At 38.7% G+C, this 23,046-nt stretch overlaps 1 protein-coding gene across 1 annotated transcript in view; it reads left to right on the forward strand.

The window, feature by feature from the left end:
- The window catches only part of RAB27B (RAB27B, member RAS oncogene family), a 584,254-nt gene that overhangs the window by 345,150 nt on the left and 216,058 nt on the right, over positions 1-23,046 (forward strand). The window contains exon 2 of the mRNA XM_053701127.1: positions 12,528-12,610. The gene's annotated coding sequence lies outside the window, so the exon portion shown is untranslated. The remainder of the gene's footprint in view (positions 1-12,527; positions 12,611-23,046) is intronic.

Below are 23,046 nucleotides of genomic sequence, written 5' to 3' on the forward strand. Positions count from 1 at the left end.
GTAACCTCAGGAAGAGGGGGATTATTACAATACTGACTAAGATGGAAAGAGTACCAGGAACAGAAGGAACCAATGGGCCCAGCATAGCAGACAGAACCCCTGAAGAAGCAAGCTTTGATCGGGCGGTTAAAATAAGACTGGCATATTATGGCCCCAACCCATCTGCCGAAATTATCGACCGGGTCATAGCAGCTGTGGAGGCCAACCTACTTCGCCAAAGCGGCGCTGCAGCAGCCCAAGTCACAGCAACCCCAGTGGAAAAGGGAAAAGTAAATTTTGCAGCTTTTAAAAACTTCCTGGAAACAGAAGGAGAGATTGATGGGTACCTTGCAGATTTTGAGAGGCAATGTGCACTACACAAGGTACCCGCAGAGGACTGGGTCACGATATTATCCGGAAAATTATCCGGCCGGGCCAGTGAGGCTTTTCGGGCCATTCCAGATGAGGAAGTCGGGGATTATAATACTGTAAAAGAGGCTCTGCTCTCCAAGTATGCGGTTACACCGGAGGCATACCGGAGGCGGTTCAGAGACACTGTTAAATTGGCTGGTGATTCCTACCTTGAGTGGGCATGTAAGGTGCACCGCACAGCAGCTCACTGGATAGCGGGGTGCCAAGCCGTATCTGGGGAAGAGGTGCTGCAGCTATTCCTGTTGGAACATTGCTTCGACAAGTTATCCGCAGGAGTTCTAGAGTGGGTTCGGGACCGTAAACCCTCCACCCTGCATGAAGCGGCTCGCTTGGCAGATGAGTATACGGATGCCCGCAAACTGGACACTGCTACCACTAAGCCCCCTGCCAGAGTGGAGTACAGACCCCCAGTCACCCCAGCAGCTGCCAGTTACCAACCCCCAGCGCACCGCTATACCACACGGCCTCCGGCCACGAACTACCCTCAGAGAGCCCGGTTCAATTTGCGGGGCTACTCACAACCGATTCGGTGCTTTAGATGTAAGCAACTAGGGCACAAAAGACCAGAGTGTCCCCTAAATGCAGCGAACCAAGCACAGTCCTGGAGAAGACCCGCCGGCAGAATCCCACGTAACCCTTGCCGGAATAACCGGCAACTGGTTAAAGTGAATGGGAAGGAGGTCAGTGGTCTACGGGATACTGGTGCTACCATGACCTTGCTTCGAAAGAACTTGGTGTCTGAGAAACAGCACACAGGAGACACTGTGGCTGTGAGGGTAGCAGGGGGCACTGTGTTCCGCCTGCCTGTTGCCAGGGTGCATTTGGATTGGGGAGGGGGCGCTAGACCTGTGAATGTGGGGGTCATGAAGGATTTACCAGCTGATGTTCTCCTTGGAAATACCTTGGTCCCCCTTGTTTCTGCCTATGCTCCCATGGGTCCCGCTGATGTTAACCCTGTGACTACCCGTGCTCAGATCCGTGCAGCAGAGACTGACCCCCCTGCTGCTAAGCCCCAGGACGCTGAGCTCAGTAAATCTCTATCCGCTATTGATATGTGGGAGTCACGTTACAATGCGCTGATGAAGGAGAAGAGTCACGTAGAGGATAAAATGGTCACGTTAAATAATCATGTAACAGTGCTAGCGGGAGAGAAGAGGAGTGCAGAGGAAAAAGCACGTTTAGAACAGGAATCTCTGCTAGACAGGCTGCACCGACAGACTGCAGAAAACACCAGCTTGAGAGTGGAACATGAAACATTAAAGACAAACTTAGTGACACTGGAGGAGAAGCTGACGCTGGCTCATAGTGAGGTGCAGCAACTCAAGGGCACCCTATGTCAGTATGAAGGGATTGTGGATACCTATAAAGAGCAGGTACAGAAAACTCGTAAAGAAGCTGATGAGATTTTGAAGGACTGTTTAGCCCTAGTCTGGGCACTGAGGAAGTTGAACCCTTGTTTGTATGGACAGGAATTCTCTCTCATAACGGGAATACAAATGGATTGTCCCAGCAAACTGACATGCCTACCACCCCTTAGTCCGGTCATCCCCAGGTTGACCCGCAAAAGGGTCAAGCCGGGTCTGCCGGAGTGTTCCACAAGGGGGGAGCTATGTGACAGACCCTTCGGTCAGGACTGAAAGTGTTAACTTCATTTTCTAACCACAAGTGGCTGGCTCCAGCTACAATCTAATTAATGCTTAGCATTCTATTGTTTGATCACCTCCAGAGAGAAAGTGATAAGAAGAGTCAAGAGTGTCTTGTGGTTGAAGTGTTTAAGTAATATAATCCTATTGTATCATGTCAAGGGCGCTTCTCCCTTTTATCTAATGTACAACATTCTTTCAACCCCCATCTGAGGGGGGGTCAAAAACCTGTATAAATCTGTGTGCTGCCTTTTAATAAATGTCATTCTGTTTTAAACCTGAAACTGGCTGGGTTGTGAATTGCTGATTGTCTATGCAGGACATTGTTCATCTGGGGTTAACCCTTGGTACACAGTTGGTACCGTAACAATCATTATTTGCTTTCTTGCTATCTGAATTATTTGCGGGGAATATAGAATCTTTATTTGATTTTTTATAGGAATATGCTTTATTTTCCTTGTAATCTTCAAGATCTCTTCTGAGTTTCTTTTGTTTAGTTTGTTGTAATTCCCTATCTAACTGGCTGACCCTAAATTGTATGCTTTTATTGCGATTGATCCATTTTTCTATATTTTTATATGGCTGGATTTTAGTCACTATTTCATCTAATTCAGTTTTTATTTTATTTAATCGTGATTCCCTATATTTGATGAGGATCTTTATATACTTATTAGAGCATTACTGTGATGCTGCTTCCCACTCAGTAATTAACTCTATCTCATCCAGATCAAATGCAGGTTGCTTTAATATTCTTAACCCTCTTGGAACTACTTTATGAGTCAAGTAATTCTCCAGGAGGATTAAGTCCTGCCAATCTTTAGCATCCTGATATAAAAGTTTTTCAAGGGATTTAAATAGATCCTCCGGATCAGTATCAGACATACTGGCACCCTCTGTATCAGTGTCCAATAGATTTAAGTTTCTAGTTCTTTTGACCCTATGGGGATTATGACCAAATTCTTTCATTATGATATTAGACAAAGTTACTGGCATAGTGTCGTTTTCTAATACAGGTTCTGACATAGGTTCAAATGTAAGAGCAGCAATCTTAAGAAAAAAGATATGCAATATATGAAAGGATCAGAGGTGATAAAAATGCGCTATACACTGAACAAATGTTAGGTAATGATTCAAAGATAAATATTAATAAACATTAAAAAGGTGAATATTTCAACTTATTTCATAAGTAATTAATTGAGATAAAACAATTATTATATTAACTCAAATGTCTAGAGTTGAGAGATCAAACTGCACAGACCCCTAACATATAAAAAATATATATATAATAAATATAAATAATATAATGTGTTAAGAACACATTATATTATTTATATTTATTATATATATATATATATATATATATATATATATATATTTTATATGTTAGGGGTCTGTGCAGTTTGATCTCTCAACTCTAGACATTTGAGTTAATATGCCCCTCTGATACACTATACATTCATCAGTGTATTGTGCACACGATGTTTTATCCTATCAGCAAATGGGTATTGTTTGACTGACATATAGTACATCCTATCTTGCGATCAAATGTTCTCCTGACAAGTTGTGGCTGGTTATGCGGTCTGTTGACGCTCTCCGCTATTCTATCCTGTTACAACTGTGTTAGAACTTGTCCGGTTACACTAACTATTTTGACAGACCTATCTCACATCGAGTGGCAGTAGGATTATCTCCACTAGATAAGTTTGGTGAATTTGCTCATTGGGTTCCCCTTTGTTTGTCCCAATATTAGTGCGGTTTTAGCCTGACTTTCTAATTTTAATTACATTGTTTATAGGGCATATATCTGAAGGTTGTGTTACGGATGTGATTGTTCACGCCCCCCCCCCCCATTGTATTCGACCCATTAGCTAGCGCCACGCTTGTTTATCTCATTGGTTACTGAGCGATCTCGATTTGATAGACTCACTGAGGCTAGTCATGCGTACTTAGCTCCTTAGGACGCCGACTTTGTCGGCGCCTAATTTGAACCACACACAGTAACTAGGTAACAGCTGACTAAGGCTAGTCATGCACACTCAGCGTCTTAGGACGCCGACTTCGTCGGCGCTTAATTTGAACTACACGCAGCAACTAGGTAACAGCTGACTGGAACATTCACTTCAAATTTATATCATTTACAAATATTGGAATTGTTGTGATCTGTTTGATTTAATCATGCATGTTATCCAAAATCACCCAGTGCTTACACAATATCTGACTCATAATAAGGTATGACTTTTGATTTCACTAAATATTTTTGCCCAAATGAAATTCAATATGAATAATATTAATTAGGAATGTACATATGAAATTTGTGATCATGCATTGTATGTCACATTGTTTATTGTTTATTGTATAATGTGTGTTCTATCTGGTCTTATTTGATTGTTTGGGAGAACATTACTAATTAAGTGGACCTCTCCCACTATCACCTGTTCAATATTAATTTATTTAGGTCTAGGGTATATCTAGCAAGTGTTCAGTAAACATTTTATGAAGCCTGATGAAACAGCCATTGGCTGAGAAACGCGTTGCCTGTGATTTTATAATTTTTATTAAAGTCATTTTTTAGCATTTGAACACTTGCTGTATTTTCTTTGGGATATTTCTTCCTTTTTCTGAGGAATATCTCCTTCTGGTTGACTGTGGGATCCTCTGCACCACTGAATCCACTTGGATGCCTGGCTACAAGTCTGTTGGGTGACTGAATTGATCCCTTCATGCCTCTATAGCATCACAAGAGGTGCTTTATCCATTACATCAGCTCCTGTGCAGGAAGTTGGTCTTCTGGGTGACCGAATAGACCCCAGACTGCATATTTAGCACTAATTGAGGTGCTCTACTAAATGTGAGTTTACTCATTACTCTAAGATCTACAAGTTCTGGACCAAACAATATTGGGCCATGTGGCGCTTCTGTTTTCTCTTTCCATAGATTTTTGTAATATACATATATTAGCAAAAATGCTTCTAATAAAAGCTATAGCTATTTTAAAAGTGTGTTTAAAGGGACATTAAACCCAAACATTTTCTTTCATGATTCAGACAGATAATACAATTTCAAACAACATTCCAATTTACTTCTATTATCTGATTTGCTTTATTCTTAGATATCCTTTGTTAAAGAAATAGCAATGCACATGGGTTAGCCAATCACATGAGGCATCTATGTGCAGCCACCAATCAGAAGCTACTGAGCCTATCTAGATATGCGCTTCAGGAAAGAATATCAAGAGAATATAGCAAATTAGATAATAGAAGTAAATTAGAAAGTTATTTAAAATGGTATTCTCTATTTATTTGAATATGAAAGAAAAAATGTGGGTTTAATTTTCCTTTAAGTATGCCCTGTGCACCAGCATTTTAAACAAAGCGCTTGCTCAGAGAGCCTAAGGTGCTTGTACCATCTGGTAACGACTCAATTTGTAATTGCTGACATGATACAAGCCCCAGTGATGATCTGAGTGGCTGCAGTATTTAAAATTCTGGTGCACTGAATATCTAGCTATGCTTCACATGCACGTGCAGAGAAAAATGTTAACACTAAAACAGTGATAACTTTTACTAGAAGCATTTTTGCCAGTGCATCTATAGTGTAAATATGTTTCTATTCAAAGATGTATTTCATCTATGTGCATTTAAATTTGGACCGGAATGTCCCTTCTAACTCAAAGGAAAAACCTAAAAATATACATATTTAAATACTTAGCTTCATAGATGAGGTTGTCTAAGGGTCTTGTAGAGGCAAGATATGTTCAGAACCAGTTGAGAATCGCTTTGTCTTTTCCAGCTTTTTGTTAGTAGGTGTCAAGTCTCACACATCAAATGAAAACTGCAATCTACCTGGAAAATGAATAATTACAACAGTAACATGTAGGATACTTGCTTACAAAACTGGTTAGGTAAATATCTGTAATAATAATAGGCTGTTTTGTTATGGTAAAATAGTCTCGCCATATTGAATGAAAGGTGTTATCAGGGCATGGTCATGATTTCTCATCTACACTGTGGCCTAGCTCGAACTCTCTTGCATATGTAAAGTGCCCCTTCTCAAAGTAATGTGTCGCTATATTAAAGGGCCAATCTAGGCCAAAATAAACTTTCACGATTCAGATAGAGCATGTAATTTTAAACAATTTTCCAATTTACTTTTATCACCAATTTTGCTTTGTTCTCTTGGTATTCTTAGTTGAAAGCTTAACGTAGGAGGTTCATATGCTAATTTCTTAGACCTTGAAGCCCACCTCTTTCAGATTGCATTTTAACAGTTTTTCACCACTAGAGGGTGTTAGTTCACGTATTTCATATAGATAACACTGTGCTCGTGCACAAGAAGTTATCTGGGAGCAGTCACTGATTGGCTAGACTGCAAGTCTGTCAAAAGAACTGAAAAAAGGGGCAGTTTGCAGAGGCTTAGATACAAGATAATCACAGAGGTTAAAATTATATTATTATAACTGTGTTAATTATGCAAAACTGGGAAATGGGTAATAAAGGGATTATCTATCTTTTAAACAACAAAAATTCGTGTGTAGACTGTCCCTTTAAGATTATAACATTTGTATTTACTACCTTTGTAACTGTTCTTATAGGGACTTTTGCAATGTTTTCAAGGAATTTGTGATGTCGGTGTCCTTCACAGTGGATCTCGTTCTATACCCAGAGAAGTGAATAGTTACAAGTTGCATGTTGCTTCATTGGTTATGGAGTGTCTCAAAAGTATTCACCAGCCATTGGCTAGTCCATAGTATATTTTGTATTTAAAGGGACAGTAAATGGTTTTCAATAATTGTGCACAATCAATAGGATTATTAGCTTTTTAAAAGGCCAGTCTTCAGTGTATTTTGTCCTCAAAATGGTACCAGTTCTCCTTTAATAGAATGCCCGTCAGCTGCTCTGTTGCCTTTTATTTAAATTGTGCCATAGGATTGTTTTCAAATCGCAACCTAAACGGTTGCGCCAATCACTTTACCGTAGCATGCTCCTGCGTGGGATGAAGTATCCAATGGCTTTATAAAAGGTGGGACACTGAACATCCTTATTAATTGTGCTCATACTTCCCAATAACAGGGGGAAAAACTTTACTGCCCCTTAAAAAAAAATAAGCTAAGAGTAACATTAATACTAAGACTTTTACATAATTTCATACATTTTATGTCTACAATAATTTTGCAATACGCACTTTATAGTGTTTATTAATAATTTTTTTACACTTGTTTTTTTTTTACACTGTAATGTAACTGTTTGTTCCCAATGTACAATCAACCTATTTGGCTTCATCTCAGCATATTTTAAGCTCCCCATATGTAGTGTTCATATGTTTATTTAAATCTAACTTCACATTGTATTAGTGCAAACCATAACATTTTAGAAAATATTTTACATTGATTTGCCTTCATCTTGGGTTACAGATTTTTTATTTTCCATTTAAAAATGTGTGTGTTTATGCTCATTTGTAATATACACTTTATAAAATAAGAACATGTAGAGAACATTGTGCTTGTTAGATGTAATTGCAGGTTACAGTGCAAGGAAGACAGAGAAAGATAAAATAAGGCCCAATAATAATAATAAATAAATAAATAAATAATATATATATATATATATATATATATATATATATAATCAGGGCTCAAAATATGAACTCTTTATTAGCCATTGGCGAGTGGAAATTTAAACTTTCATGATTCAAATAGGGCATGCAATTTTAAACAATTTTCCCATTTACTTTCATCACCGATATTGCTTTGTTCTCTTGGTATTCATAGTTGAAAGCTAAATCTAGGAGGTATATATGCTAATTTCTTAGACCTTGAAGACCGCCTCTAATCTGAATGCATTTTCACATTTTTTCACCACTAGAGGGCGTTAGTTCATGGGTGTCATATAGATAAGATTGAGCTCACACACATGAAGTTACCTAGGAGTCAACACTGATTGAATAAAATGCAAGTCTGTCAAAAGAACTGAAATAAGGGGGCAGTTTGCAGAGGCTTAGATACAAGGTAATTACAGAGGTAAAACATGTATTATTATAACTTGGTTATGCAAAACTGGGGAATGGGTAATAAAGGGATTATCTTTTTTTTTAAATAACAGAAATTCTGGTGTTGACTGTCCCTTTAAGGGAGAGATAATAATTATTAAGAGAAAATCTCCAGGTCTGCTATGGCCTTCCATGAACGTCAGCACTCTTACTTCAACAACTTTGTATTTCTATCTAGCTGTTTTCTTACACAGAACCACCAAGTTGATGTATCTAACAGCTATGCACTTATTTTTGTTAATCTATTACTGTATGTAGCATTATTTAATTTGTTCAGGTATAAAATTAAAAAATATTAAAATTGACTGCACAATAATGTATTTCACAATTGCTTAAAATATGCAAAGAGGGGGTGGTATAGTGGGTGTTGTGTGGGCAGGTAATGGGTACGATCAGAAGTGGCGAGTAACATTTTGGCCTTGCTAGTAGCTGACAATCTGAAATTTTGAGTCCTGTATATATATTCAGAGAGAAGATAATAGAAGTATTGGAAAGTTGTTTAAAATTGTATGTTCTATCTGAAACACAAAATAATTTTTGGGGGGTTTATGTCCCTTAAACCTCTTGATGATTGAATGTATTTTAATAAATAGTGCAAACTTATTGTGTGTGTTTGCAGGTATTTAATAAAAAAACACCCAATTTATTGACCCTTTAAAATAACATTATTGGGGTGCTTTGAAACATTCTGGATGTTTGGTAGACATGTGCATGGCGAAGCAATTCAGTTCGGATCGATTCGGATTTTTTCGAATTTCGGTTCGGAGCGATTCGAATTCGGAAAAATTTGAATCAATTCGGTTCGGATTTGTTTCTGATTCATTTGGATTCAAATAAATTCGGTTCGGATTTGTTTCGGATTCATTCGGATTCTAATAAATTCGGCTGGATTCGGTTCAATTCGGTTTGGAAATTCAGAATTTCGGTAAGTGTTAGGTGGGATTAGACTAGTATTATGTACTGTACATTAGGTGTAACCCATAGCAGAGTGATATAACCTAATGTACTGTACAATACTAGTGTAATCCATGGCCATCCGAATGTACCGAATAAATCCGAAGTAATTCGAATTTATTCGGTACTATTTTAATTCGGAGATTCGGTTTGATCCGAATCTCCGAATTTTCAAAATCGAACCGAATCGCACATGTATAATGTTTGGTTGGGAGTTTTCATCTAAACCGCAACTCTGCTTGAAGTATCTTGTCTGCTGAGGTGGCGTCAATTTTTATTTCTTTAACTTTTTTCAGGGTTCTTTTGTTTGTATGCTAGTAGACTGTTTTATAGAAAGTGTTGTTTGACAGATTACATCTTCGGGCCCTACAATGGCAAATTCTGCATCAGTGGAATGTAGACTATGAGGATCTGTCTAAGAGGATTTTGTTACATTACAAGACAAGACAGTCTCTGATGTGGTGGCAGATTTAACTGTCTTTGGTTCAGGGTGATTCATTTCTTCCCCCAGTGGGGTTAGAAATCTCCACAGATGCCAGCCTGTTAGGTTGAGAGGCAGACTGGGCATCTCGGAGAGAACAGGGAGTCTCCTCATGAGGCGAGGTTACCAATAAAAATTCTAGAACGCTTCAAGGTTTTCCAGAGTTGGCCCAGCTTCTGGCACTCTTTTCTGATATTACAGTCAGACAACATCATGGCAGTTGGTTTTGTCAATCATCAGGGAGGAACTCGTCCCTTAGCAATGAAGGAAGTATTCTGTATCATCAGTTGGGCAGAGCTCCATCATTGCAGGATTTCAGCCATCCACATTCTGGGTGTGTATAATTGGGAGGCAGACTTTCTTAGCCGCCAGTCTTTTCACCCAGGGGAATAGTCTCCAAATCAAGAAGGTTTTTGACCAAATTGTGAGATGTTGGGGTTTGCTAGAGAGAGATCTCATGGCTTCTCACTTGGATCACAAAATGCCATAGTATTGTGCCAGGTCTCAGGACCCTTGGGCGAGTTTGATAGATGCCCTTGTGCCTAATTTACATTTTTACTCCATTTGAGTTGCTATCCTGAGTGATAGCCACAATCAAGTACAAACAAGCCTCAGCAATTCTGTTTGAAGGATTTGGTTTGCGTAAGTCCTTTAAGAAAGGATTTTCTCTCTTTCAAGGACCTTTCTTTTATTAAGATCTGGAAACTCTGAATTTGACTGCAAGGCGATTGAAAGCTTAATTCTGTCTGAGAGTTTCTCCTCCTTTAATCTGGGTTTAAGGGTTCTTAAACTCCTCCTTTTGAGCTGATGACTGGTTTAGACCTTTAGCTTTTCCCTGTAATGTTCTTTTTCTTCTATCTATTTAGCTAGAAGGGTCTCTGAGCTTTCAGCTTTGTCACGCAAACCTCCTTTTCTGATTCTTCATCAGAATTTTTTGTTCTTCGTACTAGCTATTATTTTCTTCTTAAGGTTTTCAGAAAACTGATTACTTCTTTTTGTCCAACTCCATAGAATTCAGCTCCTAAGAATTCTAAGGAGTATCTTCTACATAACTTGGATTTTGCAAGAGCTCTCAAATAAATATTATGTGGAAGCCACAAAAGATTTCAGACATTCTTCATCTCTATTTGCTCATTTTTCAGGGCCTTGAAAATGTCAGAAAGCTACGGCTATTACTTTAGCAGCTTGGAAAAGCCTTAATTCACTAAGCTTATTTGGTTGCAGGGAAAACTCCCCCTTGAGCACATTGCTGCTCATTCCACTAGAGCAGTTGCTTCTTCTTGTGCCTTTTGTAATGAGGCTTCTATTTAACCGATTTGTAACAGAGATAATTGGTCTTCTTTGCACACTTTTTATAAGTTTTATTACTTTGATGTGTATGCTTCCTCTGATTCTGCCTCTGGCAAGAAAGTTCTGTGGGCCATAGTGCCTGGATGATAGTGTTCTTCACTGTTTATCCTCCCCCCCCTATTCACAGTGGTGAGTATTGAGTATTGATTCCCACATGTGATGACTCATAGACGTTCACCATCTGGCAAAATAAAACATAATTTATGCTTACCTGATAAATTAATTTCTTTCATGATGAGTCCAAAAGCCCTGCTCTTTCTTTTTGTTTGTGGTGGCAGTACTTGTTTTGTACTACTTTGCCCTGCTTTATCTTTTTTTCTTTTCTTTTTTTCTTGTCTACTTGGCTTTATGTGTGACCATGGGTAGTGGGAACAATATGGTGGGGGTGTGTCTTGCCTCCCCCTAGTGGTCAGGAGAGGAATATTCCTACATGTGATTATTTGTGTCGTGGACTCTCTCCATCATGAAAGAGAAATTAATTTATCCTGTAAGCATACATTTTATTTATGCTACATTGCTACTTATTTAGATTTCATATTAACATCACATTATAAAGAGGAGCTACAAAACAATCCCACACAAATAGAATACAGAACTGAATGAATCACAATAAATATGTCCCTTCACACTCTGCAAAACTTTGCTGTACTGCAAAAACAAGTGCTAAACAAAAACTAAACATGCTGGGCCAGGTAATCAAACTCGCCGGCATGGAGAGAAATCTCACAAGCTCTTTGGGAGCTTTTTTTGCACATTATCTTGCAATGCATGTCTCTCTCCTTCACACTATAGTGAGATAAACCTAACATTTGCCTTTGTCAAAATTGTATGAAAGACCTCGCACTACTGACGCAATTTTTTAGTTAAAGGACCACTCAATGCAGTAGAATTGCTTAATTAACAAATGCATGATAAAAAGACAAAGCAATAACACTCTGAATTTCAAATAAGCATTTCTGACAAATTTATTTTTTTCTCCCATTTTCTGGCCCCTGTATCATGTGACAGACATCAGCTTGGGGTACACATTAAAAATGAAATGCTGGTACATATTTTGACACCGGCGCTGCACCTTTCAGTTTGTGAGAAAAAAACAGCAAGAACTGCAGGGGGAAAATGTTTAGAGAATACACAAGGCCTGGTGTAGAACTTTCAGATACACCCATGGAACACCCCTGTTCAGACTAATAGCGGAATCAGGAAAACATGTTTTACAATAAGGAAAGTATTTTGTACTTACAAGTTAGCAGCAGCAGTGTTTGAATTCAGGTGCACTGGGCATAAGCTGCATACGTACATATGCCCTTGAAACATTAATACATTTTGCAAGAAGAATTTTTGATAATACAAGTTCATTGCACGAATGTTTCTATTCAAAAATGAAATACACTTCTGCATATTTCTGTTTTAACTGCTATATCCCTTTAATAAGAAACTTTTCTTTTAACAGCATTAGTAGTCTACAACCCTTTAAAAGCTTTTTTAGCCAATGCAAATGTATACAAGATTAGATAATGTCCTGAACTGCATATGAAAGTGTTCAAGTGTTTCTCTGTGATTGTTGTTAATGTTAAATAATTCATTCGTTAAAAGCCGATACATTCACAATTGTAATTTTCATTTATTTTCATGTCCATTAACAGATAGAAGAGACAAATGCAAATTATTATCTGACAAGAGATATGAGGAGTTGGATGTAACATATAGTGAAGGAACTATTACCGAGGTAAGTGGCGCAAATAAATCGCCCAATGCACATCTAGTTTTTATAACATAATCATTGTTTATAGTTTCTAATAATTACAGAGTTTTCTGCTTCGTTTGTAGAGTCTGTTTTAAATTGTTTGCATCATTTCATAATTACATATACATGTCAACAATTTTTCTATGAGTTACAAATCAAAAGCATATATTGTGGATCACCATTCTCATTTCTGCAAATTTAAAGATTTGTGAAGGAGTTGTCCAAAAAATAGTAAATGTCACTGGGAAACATTTTCGCACCTTGTAAAAAGTAAAAAGCACCTTGTAAAAAGTAACTTCAATAATCGGTTACGGTGATTAGTAAGAAGGTGTGAACAACTTGTAGTCTTTTTTATAACCTGTGTCTCATATTTTTAGATGTTTTGTTTGTTTAAGGAAACTGGTTGTGTGTGCAGAGAAAGCTCTTACACCCATAGTGTATACAGTTATAATCACTTTCGGTTTGCTGTATAAAAATGCAATTTTTTTGTAATAGTGCTTGTGTTTGTTTTCTGAACTATGGGCACTTAAAAAGACACAATACACAAATGTTGAATCACTTGAAAGAGATGCTGCATATCTGTTTGAAGCTGACTAAAAAACATTACCTGAACCTCTCTATGTAAAAAAGGAGCTATTTACCTCCTCTTTTGCTCAGTAGCCACATCCCATTGTAAAGGGACATTAAGCAGCCAATCAGGATGTTAAGCCCCGGATATGCAAGGGATCGTGCATATGGCGTGTGCAGGCCCAGTCATTTTATTTCCTTCCTAGGTTTAAGGAAGTTTGCTTTACTGTGATCTCATGAGATTTCACTGAAATATTTTGAGATTACATAGTAAAGTGTGACCTCAGTACTCGGGGACAGACTGGTAATTAAACACAGCATTGGAAAAATTTGAAGACTTGTCCTATATTCCATTGAGTCTGTAGAATGCACACATCCCATTTTGTTCAAGGGGATTACTGGTATCCTCCTTTCCCCAATATTTTTTTCAGAATTAAATTATAATAGTTTGTAATAAAGAATTGTCAGATTGTTGTTTTATATGACTCCTACAACCCAATTTCACCCATGACTGTGTGACAATGATTATCTATAGTGATGTTGCGAATAGTTCGCCGGCGAACATAGCATGTTTGCGTTCGCCTTGGCTGGCGAACATATGCAATGTTCGATCCACCCCCTATTCGTCATCATTGAGTAAACTTTGACCCTGTACCTCACAGTCAGAATACACATTACAGCCAATCAGCAGCAGACCCTCCCTCCCAGACCCTCCCACCTCCTGGACAGCATCCATTTTAGATTCATTCGGAAGCTGCATTCTTAGTGAGAGGAGGGACAGTGTAGCTGCTGCTGATTTAATAGGGAAATCGATAGCTAGGCTAGTGTATTCAGTGTCCACTACAGTCCTGAAGGACTCATCTGATATCTGCTGTAAGGACAGCACCCCAAAAAGCCCTTTTTAGGGCTAGGACATCAGTCTGCTTTTTTATTTTCCTGTGTAATCTAATTGCAGTTGCCTGCCTGCCAGCCTGTGTGTCAGGCTCACAGCGTATACTGTGCCCACTTGCCCAGTGCCACCACTCATATCTGGTGTAACAGTAGTGTACATTTAAAAAAAACAAACACTTTTTTGACTGTGAAATAATAGCAGACAGCTGCCAGTACCCAAGATGGCCGCCAATAAGGCAGATGGGGAGGGTTAGAGAGCTGTTTTGGGGGGGGATCAGGGAGGTTGGGGGCTAAGGGGGGATGCTACACTACAGCATATGTAAATATGCTAAAAAATTAAAATAAATGGTGGGGACAATTGTGGGGTGGGGGAGGGAAGGGAGCTGTTTGGGAGGGATCAGGGGGTCTGATGTGTCAGGTGGGAGGCTGATCTCTACACTAAAGCTAAAATTAACCCTGCAAGCTCCCTACAAACTACCTAATTAACCCCTTCACTGCTAGCCATAATACACGTGTGATGCGCAGCAGCATTTAGCGGCCTTCTAATTACCAGAAAGCAACGCCAAAGTCATATATGTCTGCTATTTCTAAACAAAGGGGATCCCAGAGAAGCATTTACAACCATTTGTGCCATAATTGCACAAGCTGTTTGTAAATAATTTCAGTGAGAAACCTAAAATTGCGAGAGAAAAAAATTAAAATTGCGAAAGTTTTTTTTTAAATTTGATCGCATTTGGCGGTGAAATGGTGGCATGAAATATAGCAAAATGGGCCTAGATCAATACTTTGGGTTGTCTACTACACTACACTTAAGCTAAAATTAACTCTATAAGCTGCCTACATGCTCCCCAATTAACCCCTTCACTGCTGGGCATAAAACACGTGTGGTGCGCAGTGGCATTTAGCAGCCTTCCAATTACCAAAAAGCAACGCCAAAGCCATATAAGTCTGCTATTTCTGAACAAAGGGGATCCCAGAGAAGCATTTACAACCATTTATGCCATAATTGCAAAAGTTGTTTGTAAATAATTTCTGTGAGAAACCTAAAGTTTGTGAAAAAGTGAACAATTTTTTTTATTTGATCGCATTTGGCGGTGAAATGGTGGCATGAAATATACCATAATGGGCCTAGATCAATACTTTGGGTGGTCTACTACACTACACTTAAGCTAAAATTAACTCTACAAGCTACCTACATGCTCCCTAATTAACCCCTTCACTGCTGGGCATAAAACACGTGTGGTGCGCAGTGGCATTTAGCAGCCTTCTAATTACCAAAAAGCAACGCCAAAGCCATATAAGTCTACTATAATGGCATGTCTGGCACACAGTGTTGGGGCAAGGGTCCATCTGACCACTGATACCTGGTCTGCAAAGCATGGTCAGGGCAGGTATATCACCTACACTGCGCACTGTGAAGCGGGCGTAACCCTTACACTACCTGATCGATACAACATCATACCTAATGTTTTAAAGCATGTTATTCCAAACAATTTAGGAATGTTAGGTGATTTATGCCCTTTATGGATTAAAACCAGACTCTGCATCAACTATGTAATTTTCCATGGGAGTTTTGCCATGGATCCCCCTCCGGCATTCCACAGTCCAGGTGTTAGTGCCCTTGAAACAACTTTTCCATCACTATTGTGGCCAGAAAGAGTCCCTGTGGGTTTTAAAATTCGCCTGCCTATTGAAGTCTATGGCGGTTCGCCCGTTCGCGAACTTTTGTGGAAGTTTGCGTCCGCCGTTCGCGAACCCATTTTTTAGGTTCACGACATCACTAATTATCTATAGTGTGATCTGGAGAAGACACTACACTATTCAAAGGAGGGCCACGAAAATGGTGCATGGTTTAGGAAATAAAACGTACAAGGGAATAATTTGTGAACTTAATATGTGTAACTCAGAGGAGAAAAGAAAAGCGGTGATAAAGCTGGATTGCCTCACCAGTAGTACCACCCCTTTACATTGTAGCTGTCACGCCCCATATGCTAAGGCCCACTGTGAAATCTCCTGGTGATCTGGTTGGCCAATCCGACCTTGCTGATGAAGCTGATTGGCTGCTTCTTTTCAACAATCAGCAAGAGCTATCCAGGGTGCTGAACCCAAAATGGGTTGTCTCCTAAACTCAGATTCCTGCTTTTTCAAATAAAGATAGCAAGATAATGAAGTAGAATTGATAAAAGGAATAAATTAGAAAGTTGCTTAAAATCGCATGCTCTATCTGAATATGAAAGAAAACATTTGGGTTTAGTATCCCTTTAAGGACAAACAGTGGTTTTGTAGTTTTAGCAATTACATCACAGGGTCTGTATGTTTTTTTTTGTTGTTTTTTTTTTTGAGGTTTGAAATAAGGCATACAACCAATGTGGAATAGTGTAAAACACATTAGCAATATCGGAATACAGACAGCATGTGACATAGCATTATAATTGGCAATATGCATTCCTGGAAAAAGACAAGGTACATAATGTGTAGATATTAAGCCTAATACTCTAGTCACTTCCAAGAATGAGGACATCCACGCTAAATAAACAGGTTATTCGAGGCTGATGCAAACAAGGGAGACTTTTGGAGCTAAACTGAAAAAAACCTCTTTCTATTTTTACTGTGATATAAACATAATAAAGACAAACTATAGATGAACTGTAGAAAAGATAATAATAAGCAAGTATATCTTTTTGGTCACTCTTGGATTGCTATATTAGTATATGATAAAAAGACAATATATGGTAAGTATTCTTTTATGTCAGAAAGGTCCAAGCTGTGGGCGGTGGAGACGTAGATAGCGTATATACAATGTACGGTTAATGTGTTAAATGAGATTTCCTAAATGCTTATAACACATAGTTCAAAAGTTATGTACATAAAAATTATAATAATATACCTAGGACACATGGTATATAGAAAAAGCTAAATTAAATGGTATATCAGCCACATTTGGTATAAAGCTGGTAACCTCCCCTGGAATATAGTTTCCCCTCAAGGTAAATATTGGGTCTACTAAGGAGGAGGGCGTAACTCTATATTCAGAGTAGGAAAGTATGAACCTCTATATAATATAAGTACTAACAGTTAATATAATAAATATAACTGACAACTTAGCTAGAACTGTAGATATTATAGGAGCTAGTTATATTAACAGGCAGACAACGAGTTATATTAATAGACTGAATATTGTGTTACAGTGATTTAGGTTATTAGTGTAGGGAACATAAATATATATAGCATACACTATGGCATAGACATAAACACATACTATACACTATAGTATAAACACATTCAATTGCAAACACTAATTTCATTCCATAAGGCAGGGAGAGTCCACAACTTCATTCCTTACTGTTGGGAAATACAACACCTGGCCACCAGGAGGAGGCAAAGAGACCCCAGCCAAAGGCTTAAATACAACACTTCCCCTATCCCTCAGTCATTCTTTGCCTTTCGTCACTCTAGGAGGTGTCAGAGAAGTGTCAGAAGATTTGGATAGTCATGTAATGGGTATGTTCCCTTCAAGAAGGACTGGAGTTTAAAGTAATCATGTCAGCATCTCAGTGAGAGTATTGGTGAAAGTTAGAGTCTGGAGATGCAGAGAAAGTTTTTCTGTGAACCCATCCAGACTGTCGCTAACAGCTCCTGAGCAATCAGTGTTGACGAGTTTCACTGCTTGCTGTTACACACTCAAGTCCATGTCAGAAGCGCTGCTGCAAGACTGTCACACTTGAGAGACTGTGCCTGTTCCACAACATGGATCCTGGTTTAACTTTTTGTTTTTGAAGTGCTGCGCAGCTCAGAATAGTTTAGCGCCTTTTTTCATAGCAGGGGAGGTCCTGTCTTACACACCACAGAACCGGGTGCAGTCTCTTTCATTTCCTAAGATCCTGCTGCAGACATCACTCCTAAGGAGATCGTTTTCACTGTTACCAAATAGAGAAATAGATTGGTGTATTTATGCCAAGTTATTTCAAACTCGTCTAACCTCTAAATTACAAATTTCCCAAAAATGTTTGTAATATAACAATATTATTAAAACAATTTGAGGTAGCGCAAATATGCACATAGCTCAAATATGCATGTTTGGGGAATAAAGTAGACTGCAGAAAATAATTATAAATAACGATACGATAAATTTAAAAATAGGGATAAGAAAAATGTAAAATTAGGCTGTGGTTTGCCTGCCTGCTCAATTTTGTTCCATTTGCCTAAACACTGTTCTAAAGTCTAAGAAGGGAGAGAAGCCTGTTAATACTATTAGCTATTAGCCGTGATGGCCAGGTGTTGTATTTTTCAACAGTAAGGAATGAAGTCATGGACTCTCCCTGCCAGGAAGGAAAGGAATTGATCTGGTAAGCATAAAGTATGTTTCTTTAACCCATAGTACTCCTCAGGTTGTAAGTATGGGGAACATATAATGTCAATATATAAACAGGTAACTGTACATTCTTAGGCTATGGTAAGATCAAATTAGCATTGCGTATTAATGACTCTCAGACATAGTTGCCATCATAAGGATAAAGCTAGGTTATAAAGAAGTGGCTCAAAAGTGTGATAATACTTGGTAGTACTGAAAAGGTATTAGGTCATTATGGAGTAGAAAGTTTCCAAAACATACGTACTACTGATGATTATGTATTGTTGGAAACTTATCCTATAAACAACCTACAGAAATATCCTATGGTAGTTTCTTGCACAAAGGGCCACTGTAAAAGGGGGCAATCGGCCAGAGCTGGGAGCGTCCACACTTCACTCAAATGATGTGCCAGTATCTCTCCAGATAAGCTGCTTGTTGCTGTAGTGCACCAACCAATCCAGCTGAGAGGTTTCTCCCCAGCATGTGAACGCGGGTCCCCAGTCAGTATAGGGAGCAACCTGTTCCACTATGGTAACAGTCAGGGGTTCTGATGTCAACCTCTGCAGCTCCAAAATAGGAAAGTCGGTCTGAGCTATATCTCTTGTCATAATCTCATTCACATCCTCTTCAGAGTCTGATCCTTGCGAGGTAGAGATCGGCTGTAAACTCTGTCATCAAAGAAGGAGGGATGGAAGGCTCCTCTTAATTCTACTAATACGGCTGTACAAAAAGCATCCAGTAAGTTGCTGAGTCTTCATACTAGTGCAGAACTTTTTGCTGCCAATGATCTTACGATCTTAAAGGGGAAACATGCCCCAACAACTTGAGAGAACAGAGTCCCAGTGCAGGACTCCCTGCCATGTGGCTAGTCACCAAGTAGTTGAGCTGAGGATTATAGGAAGATCCACCTTCGTGAAAGCACTCACAGACTTCTCTGGGGTTTCTCTGGGCACCTTAACTGGTATCCTTAGAATTATAAATCAATTGCAAGAGGAAATAACCCAGAATAGCCCAGAATAAATTAGGAGCTCCCCACAAACCCGTCCTTCCACAACAGCTATAGGCTCCGACCCCTTGATTAGTCCCTTTTTAATAGTGTATAGTGATGATAATAGATACAGTTAACCTGTTGCTCCAAAACCATACAAATATGTGTGTATGTATTTTAAGGGCTTTGAAAATGGTCATTATGGGTATAGGGGTAGCGTGCGTTTGAATATTAATCTTATTTATTTTTTTCGATTTACAAGTGATTATGATTTTTCTTAGTTTTTCTTACTGAGCAGAAAGGGTTTGTATCTATTTAGTGATGTTTCTTCATCCAGTATAGCAGGTAATTTCATTGTTTTTACCCATGCACAAAACCAGTGTTACATTCATAATGTTTGGGGTACTTAGCAATAAATGTAAAATTGTTTTCCTGAGTTTATCAAGCCCTTTTATCTGTGACATTCAAAAAGTCAAAAATGGTCCTGTAAATATTGTTAAGTATCAAGAATTTGGATTGTGATCAGAAGACAGGACTGGCACATGTCAAATTGATTCATTGTCACTAAACGATAATATTAAGTGTTGCAGATTAACAATGAAAATGAATCATTGTTATCAGGTCAACAACATAAAGGGCTCTTCTGCAGCCTTTGATGTGTTAATAATAATTAATAATCTAATAATAATAATAATCCAATTATTAATCATTTAATATTTAAATGATTAGATTGTGATTGTCCACACAATACTTAAACTTAGAGTCAAGGTAATTTTGTTCTTATGTTTATGGGCTATGTCACTGTCCACCAATACAGTTGGGGGAGCTCCTATCCCATGGACCAGTTGAACACTTCCTGTCTGTTGGGTCACAAGAAATTACATATGATTGGGTACTTCCTAGAGGCCCATCGGCTGCAACCAAAGGACGGGACTATGTGTGTCATGGGCGGGGTCTGTCATAGGACATGGGGGTTGGCCTAGGCAGAGTAGTCGTGGGGAATCAAGGGATGAAAGGGGGGGTGCACAAATTATGCTGGGGGATCTCTACTGCTTCCTGTAAATTCATAATCAAAATAAACAGTTTTCACACAGCCTTTTTCATGACAAAAACTATGTATATATATATTTTTATCATGTTTGACACCTGATGAAGGGGAGAGGCCTCGTAAGGTTGCCAGTCCTTTCTTATATTCATTATCTCCCTTATTTGCTCAAATATTTTTTACAGACAGGCTCCCTTGTCTATCTGCTCCTCGAACATTTTTATCCCTTTTGTTTTTTACAATGTAAAACCTTCATTTCAAACATGTAAAATTGTACTCTTATTTAGTTAATCATTTTGATGTATCTGACAGTTTGTCTTCACTTACACTGTGCCATAAATAAGAAATAGAATTAATGAATTTGCAGAAAGTTGTTAAATGTATTTAGCTAGAATTGTGTGAATGAAGATGATTTGTATGAAGAATTTTGTTGTACTAAACTATATCAAATTGTAAAATAGAGTTTTTCTGCAACTACTGAATTTCCATGTTCATTTCCTATGTAAAATCTGTTGATTCCGAAGTCTCCATTATTTTCTTCAATAAAGGCTGGCAAACCTATGGCCTTGACGTGTGTTGTGAAATATGGTCTAGCCAGACACGATCCCGCTTACATTGGCTTTTTGGCCCTTGTCTTTGATAACAAGATTATAAAGTGAAACTATATATTTTTTCATGTAATTAAATGTGAACATTTTTTCGTTGGATCCTAAACATTTTTATATTATTAACATTTATTTATAAAGCACCAACATATTATGCAGTGCCGTAACATTAAATATGCAGTTATGGAGTAAAATAATCAGAAGACATTTATATAAAGGCCCTGTCCTTGAGTTACTGTAACCTTTAAACTATCTTTACATAAAGTGATAAACAGGATGAGTGGACTTGTGAGTTTACATTCTAAAGGAAGTACATGGGAAAGTTGAAGTGCATGGGAAAATATACGTGGTAGAGACATTTAAATTAAAATAAGTTGTATGCATCCCTGAACAGATATGATTTTAAGGAACACAAAGTTTTTGAGACTAGAGGCAAGTCTAACTGAGCACGACAAGGAGTTCCATATGATAGGTGCAGTTCTAGAAAAGTCTTGCAGACGAGAGTATGAGGAAGTAATGAAAGATGAGGGGAGAAGATTGGTCTTGGGCAGAATTAAAGGGAACAGGTTTGGGAGTATTTGCAGACAAGAGCAGAAATAAAGAAGGGTTCACTGTTGTTGAGGGCTTTGTATGTTGGGGTTAAAATTTTAAATTTATTAGTGGCAGGAGTTGGTTAAAGACTTAGGGCTCCATTTATGAAGCCGCAAATGCTACTTCAGAGGCCCATTGTTTCAGGCTTGCTGCTCCTTAACCTGTCCACCAGGATCATCCCGATACGATATGATTGGGATGATTGACAGCCTCTGCTAGCGGCCAATTGGCCGCCAGTGAGCACAAGCATTTCACTAGAATGATAAATGCAGACAGCATATTAGCTAGGCAGCTGGTGACATGACTAAGGAGGGAAGAGAAAATGTCTTGTGCAGAAAGGCATATTTGGGTGTCTTCAGCATAAAGATGATACTGAATCCCACAGGACTTGATTAAAGAGCCTAGAGATGTTGTGTAGACTGAGAAAAGAATGAGTGTTGAGGTACCCCAACAGAGAGAAGTGGAGGAGGAAGAGCCAGAGAAGGATGCACTAAAGGTATTGTCAGACAGGTAGTAAGAGAGCCACAGTAGAGCTGTGTCACAAATAACCAAGGATTGAAGGGTCTGGAGCTGCAGTGCATGGTGAACAGTGTCAAAGGCTGCAGAGAGGTCTAAAAGGATTAGCATGGAGTAGTGACCTTTAGACTTGGCAGTAAGCAGGTTGTTTGTCACCTTGGTGATTGCAGTTTTGGTAGAATGTTAGTGGCGAAAGCGAGATTGCAAAGGCTTGAGAATATGGTTATATGAGAAATAGTGTGATAAGCATTTACAAACAATTTGCTAAAGAAGTAGAGGTGAGGGGAAGAAGAGAATTGGGCGATAGTTGGAGGGGATGTTGGATGAAGTGACTTTTTTTAAGGATAGGTGTAATTAGGGCATGTTTAAGGAATGATGGAAATGTACCAGATTAAATGGAGAGGTTGAATATGTGTGAGGATGGGTGTAAGAGTAGGGTAAAGGGAAGATAGCAGTTGTGAGGAAATAGGATCAAGGGGATAGGTAGTAAGTTGGGAAAATGAAAGGAGAGCAGGAACCTCTGTAACAGTAGTAATGTGCTTAGTTTTTGAGTAGGCTGAGTTTGAATGTTTGCAGTGATTTTTGAGGATTGGTTATTGTTGTTGTGGTAGTAGAGTATTGAAAGTGGAGAAAAGACTGAGGGCAGTGGATTAGGAGTGCAGCCTACATTTGTAATGCAAGACGTTGGCAGAGGAGTGAGGCAACTGGAACAGATAGGGGTGAAAATTAATAAATTGTATGGGCTTCAAAGGAAGAGAATGTGAGGGAAGAAATGGGGGGTATGTATTAAAAAGTGCAGTGGGGAAAAAGAAGAATGCCAACACCACCTCCTTGCATGTTGCCAGGCCTGGGTGCATGACTGAA

This window comes from Bombina bombina, chromosome 2 (genome assembly GCF_027579735.1).
Source record: "Bombina bombina isolate aBomBom1 chromosome 2, aBomBom1.pri, whole genome shotgun sequence".
Lineage (NCBI taxonomy): Eukaryota > Metazoa > Chordata > Amphibia > Anura > Bombinatoridae > Bombina > Bombina bombina.